The sequence below is a fragment of the Carettochelys insculpta genome, chromosome 7, assembly GCF_033958435.1.
Source record: "Carettochelys insculpta isolate YL-2023 chromosome 7, ASM3395843v1, whole genome shotgun sequence".
NCBI lineage: Eukaryota > Metazoa > Chordata > Testudines > Carettochelyidae > Carettochelys > Carettochelys insculpta.
This window is the reverse complement of record NC_134143.1, coordinates 2,535,333-2,546,277: the sequence shown is the minus strand read 5'-3', so window position 1 is coordinate 2,546,277 and position 10,945 is coordinate 2,535,333. Positions and strand designations below refer to the sequence as shown.

Genomic DNA, 10,945 nt, shown 5'->3' with positions numbered 1-10,945 from the left:
GGTGTACCTCAATACGTCAGGAGTGATGAGTAAGTTGTTTGTACCTGTGTATAAGAATGTAATCTTGGGATGTGGTCTGGGTCCGGCCGAGGGGGCAGTGGACAGTCCCGCCACTGACTGAGCCGAGTCCTTTGACCGTGGGTGCATATTTGTAGTATGCCCTGACTTAGACTAAGAAATCTACAGGGAACTTCTACTGTATCCAATACAGCAATGTACCTGGCCAACGCGCCTTTGCACCTTACTAGACTCTGTGGTCATTGGGGGTTCTCTTTGAGTCTGCTGTGTCAGCTATCTGCAGAGCTGGGGCAGCACACAGAGGGAACACACGCACACAGCCGAGTGATACATTGGAGAGAGCAGAGCACCACGCTGGTGGCAACTCTGACGACGCTGGTGACCCCGACGTGATGACACGTGATGACCCCAACTCTGACGACACTGGTGACCCCGACCGCCGATCTGGTGAGTAAGCGAGCTGCCCGCTGTAGGAATCGCGATCTAACATGGCAGAAAACCTCGAGCTAGGGAACCCCCTGATCCCTTCCCTTATGATCCCCACGGAGTTTGATAACTCTTGGACCCTCTGGATTGCCAGTAAAGGGGGCCGATATGAATTTAAAAAAGAGAGTGGGGAAACATGGACTGGCATATGTAGAGCGATGGTAGAAACAGAGGCTCTAAAAAATAGTAATAAAAGTAAAAAAGCAAGAACCTTGCAACTTATGTCTATGGCTGTAAGATGGCTTAGACAGCATGCTGGCCTGTTGGCCAAACAAGTAACAGAAAAAACAGGGGAAGTAGAAGAGGTAACCCATGCAGTTGAGCACTGGAAAGCCCAAGCTCTTTTAGCAGAGCAGCAGGCGATCCAGACTCATGATATGCTCGAGCAAGTAAAGCAGGAAAATAAACAACTGGAGACAGCTGTAGAAAACCTGCAGAAGCAAAAAGTGCCATCCCCTGGGATTCAATGTAATTCAGGTGCTGTTCCAGTGCCTGAGGAATGGGGACAGAAATGGAAACAGGTGGCTCTTGCCAAATTAATAGAAGGAACTTGGGACAGTTGGGATGGGCGTTGCACTGGGGACCTGTGGAATGGCCCTGGTGACCCACCCTTTTGTGACCCATGGGCAGGGGCTACCGCACCGCAACCGCCACCTGATGATGTAAGCCAGGTTCTGGATAAGCCCTCCCCAAAACCTAGATCAGCTCCAGTAAAAACAGGAGAAATGGGTGAAAATGGGACAGAAATAGGACCCGATGATCCCCCGCGGTCACAGACCCCCCCTGCATTAAAGTTATTGGGTGAAGTGGAAACTGTAATGAAAAATTTAACTGAGCATTTAAGGAAGCCCTGGCCCCGCCGTAACGATGCAGCCAGGGAAAGAGATCAGGAACCTGCTCCCATCCCCCGCGCGTGAGCGGCTCTGCAGCCAGGCTCGACGCTTTACAGATTAATGAACTAACTGCGCTGGCTGGAGCTGTTGGACCTCCCTCCTCTGAACTTTTCAGTGAGTTTCTGGCATGGCTCCCTAGAGGCTCTCACAGTCACTCAGAGCAGTCGGGACTGACATGCTGCAGGAACCAATCTTGGTGCAAACCCTGTTGGGACCCCTGGACTGTCACACCCTCGGTTTTGATGATGATGTGGCACAAATGCTTAAACGTGTGGTCCAGAAGCACTTTAAGTTGTCCAGTGAGTTAGCTACTCTCAAAGAAATTGCAAGATTGCAGGGGGAGGCTCCAGCCAAACTGGCGGACAGAATTCAAACGTATCTCAGATTAACAGCAGGGTCTGCTAACGTGGAAGATTTGAAGCAAATTGTTTTGGAGGCGCTGCCTCCCGGTGTGTTAGACTGGATGAACGCTTGGTGTGAGAATGGAGGTAAAGAGGTACCCTGGGACAAATGGATTGCAAAGGTGGAGACGGCAATTAAGCAGCAGGAAGGAACTCCTGTTAATGAGCTGCGTACTCAGTTAGGACAATGGAAGACAGAGGGTCCTGGATACTCTCCCCATGGTCGTGGCCAGGGTTGGAGAGGTCGAGGACCAAATAGAGTTAGAGGAGGTGATAGAGAGAGTCCGTGGGTACCTCCTGGAGTTCTAAAACAGGAAAACTTGAACTTGAAAGGAGAGATTGAGAGGCTGCAGGCACACCTGCAGGCATGCATGTTTGGCAAGGAGTCTCAACAGGAAAAAGATAAGACGGGGACGAAGGTAGCCAGGGCGACGGTCCTGACTTCAGGACTGAACGACCCAATTGCTACCGATACCATAGCATAGGACAGCCCTATCCTCGACTCAGAATGCATCTTTCAGCAACCCATGACGGTAGATGTATGGGGACGCCCCCATTTAAGCATTCGAGTCGGGGAAGGGCTAGTAGATTTTCTACTGGCTACAGGGGCTGGAATTCCTATCGTAAGAGACAGTTTTGATGCATACCCAGCTGGAGAGTCTGTGCACATACAGGGAATATCTGGAACTAACTGAACATATGATGTGAAAATCCTTCCCCTGCAGTTGGGGATGCATACCGTTCATGAGAAGTGCGCCATTGCAGGGAGAGAGAACTTAATTGGGGCAGAAACCATGAAACAACTGGGATTAATTTTGGACTTTCCAAATATGTGTATTAGACAAACTCTCACTGTAATGCAAGGTACAACTGATACCAATCTAATCCCTATGGGACTGGCTACACAGACAGTAAAAGCCATAAAGCCTAACAACCGCCTCCCGCACCAAAAGGCTGGGAGAGATGGTGGACTGAAATTCAAACTGTCTGGGCAGCAGACTCCCTAGATACGGGTAAAATGCAGACCTCTGTTACATTGGAGGGAGATACACCCCCATCTATAAAGCAGTACCCAATACCTCAGGAAGCAAAGGACTCATTAAGGCAAGTAATAACAGAATTGGAAAAACGAAATTTAATTAGGTGTTCAGCGCCTAACGCAGCACCAATTTGGCCAGTCAAAAAAACCTGATGGTACATGGAGATTAACTCTTGACTATCGGGGGTTAAACAAGACTGCCAAACAGGGGGCTCCTGTTGTGGCAGCGTACCCCGAGCTGCTGGAGGTGGTCACCCCTGACATGGAATGGTTCTCAGTACTTGATGTGGCAAACGGCTTTTGGAGTCTACCTTTAGACCCAGAGTCTCAGTATCGAACAGCTTTTGTATTCCAAGGCATGCAATACTGCTGGAAAGTTTTGCCAATGGGGTACTGTGACGCACCAACTATTTTCCATACAGCAGTGAGAAATATGCCAGAGAAAGAGGGGCTATTACAAACGGGAAGAATTGTTCAGTATGTAGATGACATTTTAATAGTCAGTAAAACAGAGCAGGAGCATGAAGAGTTCCTGAAACAGCTGTTGACTAGCTGCCAAGCTTACGGCTTAAAACTTAACCCCTCGAAGTCTCAGATTAAACAGAGAGAAGTGCAGTATCTTGGAATTCGACTCAGTTCTGGGGGAAGGTCTGTTGATAAGGAAAGAGTAAAGTGTCTTGTTAACCTGCCCATGCCGGTAGACACCAAGTCTCTGCAGTCCTTTCTGGGACTCACTAACTTTTGCAGAGAATTTATGGTAGAATACGCAGAAAAGGCAGGTCCCCTGTATGAGGTACTTAAAGGACCACAGTGGACCTGGACAGAAGAGGCAACTAAGGCATGGGAAAGTCTAAAACAGGGATTGATGGACGCACCTATTTTAGCCTCCATAAAATGGCTATGAAGTATTACTGCTTAAAAATATATATATATATATCTGTAAGAGAGAAGCGAGTGTTGTTTTGTATTTTTACAGGTTAAGATGCCAACATGGATATGGACCTTGGCAGGAGTTTTGGTGATAGACCAAGACTCAAAGGGACTGGTTAAAGTCATTAAGATCAACCGAACACATTCGGTAACCCGGGACAGCAGATAACCCTGACAGATGGGAGACAGCAAGTCAGCAGCACCCTATCGGGACTGTATTAAAGCTGGTGTGTGAAACTCAAGGAAAGCGACAAATGGAAAACATCCTCAGGTTTTCGCCCTTCCCGATTCTGATGGTGTGGGGATGGACAGTTAAAAACGGCAGCCAAACTCAACGCGTTCCCATCCCAAAGCTTGAAAATGAACGAAGACGAATTGGAAAGGAACTGATTTTAAGTACAGAGACACAGGGGGAGTATGCATGCTGCTGGAAGGTTGATGTTGTTGTTAACTGTAAATCCATTGAGATTATTGCCCGTTCTCACCCAGGTAGTACACCACAACCCCATGAGCATCATACAAATAAGGAAAGGAAACGAGCAACTCCGGATGTCGAGCGTGCTCTAGTGGCGCCAAAGCAAATTATGGAGGTATACGTTACAGGTATGGTGGGGGAGGATCTTACTCTAACATGCATTATACAACCACACCTGCTTCAAACCAATACAGTATATCTGGATTGGTTTCGAGCAGTAAGCCCAGTAATCAGTTACATTAAAGGACAGGTAAAAACATATGGGGATTGGCTAAATAGGGTGGAATTTACAAATGTGCAAAATAAGTGGAGTGCATCTATTCGCATTCGCAGTAAACAATTAAGGGATGCAGGTACATACACAGGGACTTGGTCTATAACCCCGAGTACCAGTAAATGTATTTACCATGTGCAGGTCTGTGAGGATGCCTGTCCTACAGCAGCCCCAACACCATCCTCTTCCCCACCTCCACACATGGATACTACCCCAAAGGAAGATGCCCATTTATACAACCATGGCCCACATCCAGAATCTTCCTACACCCGACGACGGAATATATGGTGGAGAATGTAGGATGGCTTTATATGTCACTTAGACTGGATTTTACAGGTATGGACATGCCAAGGCAATGTCCTAGCCATTATAAGGATTGGTTTAACTCTGAGATGCAAATGCAGCTACAACTTTGGAAGGGCCCTCAAAATACCCCACAACAACATAGAGACACAGGGGATATATTGGGAACAGCCCTGGGAGGGTCTAGCCTTGGCATGTCCCTATGGAACTCGGCAGATATTGAAAATCTCAATTTAAAAATCAACACTGTGGTGAATGGAATAGGCAAAGCAGTTAAAACTGGGGGAGGAATTAGTAGTCTATTACTGGATCAGAATGAAATCACTATTGACAATATGCATTTAATTGCACAAGGGTTTAAACACCTAAATGCTACTATTCTGTCTCTTATCAACAGCATACAAAACAATGACGTTTCACTGGCAGTTGCCTGTACAGCCTATGGCAATAGGGTAATAGAGATTGTACAGCAAAGTTTGCTACAGTTACAGCTTCACAATTGGCCACGTATCTTAGACCAGGCATCCATCATGAACCAAAGACAACAACAGGGCATAAATCACATGAGGCCGATCTTTTTGCAATTTGCTGAATTTGATAAAATCCCACGACAGAATCATGAGGAGAACAAGAGTATAAACCTCATGATGGCAGTGCCTAGATGGGTACAAGAGCCAGTTAAGGTTTACTATGCGAATAGTGTAGGGACATTGGTAAATGAGACATATGTGCATATACACTCCATATATATATCCATATATATCCGTAACCTACATTGGTATATCACCAAGTTATAAAACCTATATATTAAATATTCCATATGCACATATATTCCATAATACACATTTGTATCTTTGGGATAGTCTCTATATCCCCAGGAAGCCCTCAGTAGGACAATAGGTGCCTGACACACCCCCACGAACTCAAGGTCCCGGGCCTAACATTCCCAGGCCCATCATAAGGGACTAAAAAATAATTGGATAATAAAATCTGCCTAATAGTCGTACGAGGGAATGTGCAGACTAAAAGACAGATGGGGCATGAATGTATGGATGATGACATCGGATAACCACACAACAGTGTTTAGCCCACTGGGTTATCCTTAGTCCATACATTATGCTTTTCCGGGACGATGGGTAAACATCCTCCCCATAAAAGGACAAAAAGTGGGGGAATGTAGTAAGTACAGGCCTAGTATGAGGCCTGAACCAAAGTAATGGTCAAAACTTTGCTAACAGAAAGCAAAGTGCAGCTGTAAGCAAAAGGAATGCATTGCTCACAGAAGTTGGCAAGAAGAGGGTTGATGTTGCAGAAACCTATCTACTTAGCATGTTGAAAAAAGGAACATGGTACCAGAACACCTGACCCTGGACCATTCCACAGATAAGAAAGAACAGGCCGACCCATCCCAATGACAGGGGCAGAAGGGTAATATGATGGATAGAGTTTTGTTCAAACCACCATGTACAAGGTGAGAGGCGGCACCTGATTACGTAGAAGGGTGCACCTCAATACCTCAGGAGTGATGAGTAAGTTGTTTGTAGCTGTGAATAAGAACGTAATCTTGTGATGCGGTCTGGGTCCAACCAAGGGGGCAGTGGAAAGTCCTGCCACTGACTGAGCTAAGTCCATTGACCGTGGGTGCATATTTGTAGTATGCCCTGACTTAGAAATCTACAGGGAACTTCTACTGTATCCAATACAGCAATGTACCTAGCCAACGTGCCTTTGCACCTTACTAGACTCTGTGGTCAGTGGGGGTTCTCTTCAAGTCTGCTGTGTCAGCTATCTGCAGAGCCAGGGCAGCACACAGCACACAGAGGGAACACATTCACGCAGCCAAGTGATATCAGCATTGAAGAGAGCAGAGCACCACGCTGGTGGCAACTTTGACAACAGTAGCCAACCCCAAAAATGGATGGTAACCAGGCACCACTGGGACTCAAACCCAGAAACCCCTGCTTATAAGGCAGGTGCTTTGGCCAGCTAAGCCATGGCGCCTGTTCCCAGATTAGTTCTCCTGTCTGCCTCCACCTCACTCCTTGCCGCCCCATCTGGGCCTGCTCAGCTCTGCTTGAGTGGAGATCCTGTCAGGCAGAGGAGCCTGTGGAGTTTAACTCCCAAGGGGGGTGACTCTTTGGACAGGTCTGGGCTAGAAAATTCGGTGGTGTCACTCCATGACTCTATGTAAAAACTGTCACCCCCCAGCAACACAATGTAGACCTCCCGCAGTGCACATATCATCCTGGCAATCAGAGAGCTTTTGTGGTCCACGTTGCTTGGGGAAGGGCAGATTTAGAACTCCTAAGGACGAGGTGATTTCCAACACAGAAACAAGAGCCGCTTCTGTGACAAATGATATGTTTTTCACAGGTCCCTCCCATGGCATCCCTGGTCAGAATCCTGCCAGCTGGTCGTATTGGGGTTAACAATAAGACAAAGTCTTCCCCTTTTTTCACACACTCTCAGGCATTGCTTTTCTCACAGCTTCACCTCACGCCCGCAAGTTTGGCCCTTGCACTTCAACTCAGCTTTGTCCCTCGTCCCTCTGATGCGAAAGGAAAGAGGCCCAGGGCCAGGCTGACAAGTCAGGGGAAAGCAGGAGGGAGCAGGAGTTGCAGGCTGCAGCCCACCACAGCTCCCCTCCTCTGGGAAGCTGGAGCAGGAGGCAACTAATGCTCACAACTCCATGGGGAGGCTTAAAAACACAGAGAACCAAACGTGGGGAGAGCCCTGGCCAGGACACAGCCACAAAGAGCCTCCCCAACCCCCAGGCGCCAGTAGCATGTGGGGTGGCTGCTGACACGCAGGGACCAGCATGAAGGAACACAAACAATAATTCCTGACCAATAGACTTGAATCTATGATCCCTGGACCTCAGCAGAGGAGCACTGAAGTGTCAGCAGCTCTCTTACGAGCCCCTGTCAGCATCTTGGAAACCAGCAGAATGGGCATTGGGGGTTATATCTCACATCCGTGTGGTACAATGTCCTGGCAGGTTTCCTGAAAGGGCAGTAGTTGGGCACCCCTGGGACAGGAAACCAGGGGTTCCTGTTTAGAAGGGAGGTGTTTTAGCCAGCTAAGCCATGAGGCCTGCCTCAGCCTGAGCTCTGCTGTCTGCCCACACCTGACTCCTGCCAGCCACACCTGGGCCTGCTTCGCTCTGCTGCAGTTTAGATCCTGTCCGGCAGAGGAGCTGGGGAGGTTTAACTCCCAAGGGGGGTGACTCTTTGCACAGCTCCGCGCTAGACAATTGGGTGGTGTCTCTCAGGGGCGTAAAAAACTGTCCCCCACCTCCGGAAGACCTACTGCAGTGCCCAGATTGTCATGGCAACCACAGGGCTTTTATGGTCCACATTGCTTGGGGAAGGCTCTTGGCCGGTGAAGACCCAGAGGACAGGTGTCCTGGGACTGCTGTACTGGGGAAACTGTGGTCAGCACTGGAAGCTCCCTAGAAATGGGGAACTGGTCACATCTGAAAGATTAGGTCATCATAGCACATGACCCAGGTTAACCTTTGTTTTAAAGAGAAATCGTTAAGGCCAAGGAGGCCGGGGTCCAGCAGCTTTCGAACCCAAATGGGCTGTTTCTTTGCAGGGAGCAAAATGGAGGGAAATGGAAGAGGGCACTGGAGAAGCTTCGCTCCCGGCCTGACGCGGCCTTGGAAAAGAAGGAAAAAAGACACCACTTCTGTTGGAGAACGTGGGCATTTATCCCAAAGCCTCTCGCACGCTAAATGAGCCCTCTGCCAACTGAGCTAATTCCCCTGTGTCTGAACATAATTTCTGACTCACCGATCTTATTCCACAGGCCACAGCATCCCTGTGGCTGCCCATGGCTATGGCTGAGGGACACAAAGGCTGTGTGTGCACAGCAGTGTTCTGCCTCGATAAGCGATTCCAGAAGAGGGATTCCAGAGTTGTTGATTCTGATATCGCAGAGCTACACACAACATGGGTTTGGAAATACTGCTTGCTATTTGGACATTCAGCATCTACAAACAATGGAACCTGTTTTGAAGCCCCTTTGTCAAAAGAACTATTTGAACTAGCTGGAATCATGATCCCAGGAGATGCCCAGCCAGGGCTCTGCTCTCCCTCTCTCCCCCTCTGTCTCCTTTGAGCTCCTGGCCTTAGGCAGGAAAAGTCTCTTCTTGTCCTCAGGTCTGGAGAGGAGCAATTGATGTTTCTGTCACCCTCAGAGAGCAAAAGAGGATTTTCTTCTCTTCAGTTCCATCCTCATATGCCCCAAGAGGGCAGAAAAAAACCCTTTGCCAGCTCACTGTCCTCCTCAGCACTCTGTCGTGTCATGTCTTTCCACATCTGCTCCGTTTGTGCCCTGGACCTATAAATGATCTACACATAGCCAGGCAAGGAGGAGCTCTGAATTCGTGTTATTCACTTATACCAGGACAACGGTTTGAGCGCTCTACCACTTGAGCTAACTCCTCTGCCTGGGAACAACTCTCTTAACCCACTCACCTTGTTCCTGAGCCCATACTGGGACTCTTTCTGCCCCTGAATCTTCTCTTTGTTAAGTCATCCCATCTCCTCCTTGCAACGTGTATGCCCAGAAGAGAATCCCATGGTTGAAGAAACCATAGCTCTCTCTCCGACATGATCTGCACAACCACACATTTATCTCCATGGTTCAATGATCCTGGATCTTTTCCTTCAACAGGGAGAATGGCCGAGAGCACTTGAGGACCTCTGGATGCTTCATCCCGATGGGTCACTTCTTCAAAGACTCTTCCTGGGGTTGCTTTGCTTTGTAACTCTTGGCCTTTACACACGAGTGGCCCTGCTTACTTCTTGTCCCTCTTCAAAAGCTTGGGCACCATCCGGTCACACAATGATCTTGAGGCTAAGTGGCCAGGATGTGGTAAGATACTCTTGTGGTGAAAGGGTCAGATCCCATCTTCTTCCTTACCATCAGTATCCTGCAGTCCCCTGCGGCCACTGGGTGAACCAGGAAGTAAGGCAGAAATGGGGCAAAAGAGGAACTCAAGCTGAAGGAAGTTGCCAATATTCCTCCTGCCTCTCAAGGACACTCGCAAAGGCAACAATAGCTGAGAAAAACATTTCCAATAGTGAGGTGGCAACTTTTGAGCAGCTGCTGAAGTAGCTCAGTTGGGAGAGCATTAGACTGAAGATCAAAAGGTCCTTGGTTCAACCCCAGGCTTCAGCAGAGGTTTTCCTAACATAGGCCCCAGAGCAATTAGTGACTACGTCGGTCCTTGCTGCTGGCAAATGCTCCTGAAAAGGACATTGTCAGACCTTTCCAGACACCTTGGTGCTTGAAGGCTTTTCATTTCTTCTCTTGCTCTTCCTCAGCAAGGGGAGGGTAAAAAGACCCCATTGTGCCCACTCTCATCCAGTCAACTACACAGAACTTGCTGAGAGTTCCCGAAAGTCCACTGCTCCACCCGCTGAGCTAGTGAAAGGCAGCTCTTAGGGCCTCTCACCACCACTTTCTCTAGGTTGGCCTATCCATGTGTCATGGCACATGCCACACAGGTGGATGGCATTGCAGGGGAGGCTCAGAGGAAGCCAGCGGAGATTCTGTGGAGCACTGGTTATCCCAAAAGTTTCCAAGCTGAAATCAGCAACAAACACAGGATGTCATTTGTGTCCTGGCATGTGTTCCTGCTTGTATGGCTGGCCTGGAGCCTGGCATTCCCTGCCCCTATGAGTGCCAGCAATCAGACAGCCTGCGGTACCTTTCAATGAGCCAAGGGAACACTTTTGTTCTAAGTGAAACAAAAACCATCCACCAACAGCCTTGGCCAGGGAGCCTGTCCTTCCTCTCTGGCTGCTATGAGCAGAGGCCCAAAAAAAAGGACACAGGCTGAGTGGCTGGCAGAGAGCAATCAAGAGACCTGATGGGAGGCGACTTCAGCATTCACAGGTGGTGTGGATGGCAAGTTAAAGGAATGTGGATTGGATAAACGGACGGTAAGATGGAAAGAAAGCTGGCTAGAAGGTTGGGCCCAGTGGGACGTGATCAACGGCTCAATGTCGGGATGGCGGTCGGTTTCTAGTGGAGTTCCACTTCGGTTCAGTTCTGGAGCCTGGTCTGTTCAACATACTTATCAATGACCTGAATGAGGGGTTGGATTCCACCCTC

General features: G+C 48.6%; 2 non-coding genes across 2 annotated transcripts; one reads left to right on the top strand and one right to left on the bottom strand.

Moving 5' to 3' along the window:
- Positions 1 to 6,746: 6,746 nt before the first annotated feature.
- TRNAI-UAU (transfer RNA isoleucine (anticodon UAU)) lies at positions 6,747 to 6,820 on the bottom strand. The gene has a single exon. It is a non-coding gene; the product is annotated as a tRNA-Ile (tRNA).
- Positions 6,821 to 9,933: 3,113 nt separating this feature from the next.
- On the top strand, positions 9,934 to 10,006 carry TRNAF-GAA (transfer RNA phenylalanine (anticodon GAA)). The gene has a single exon. It is a non-coding gene; the product is annotated as a tRNA-Phe (tRNA).
- The last annotated feature ends 939 nt before the right edge of the window (positions 10,007 to 10,945 follow it).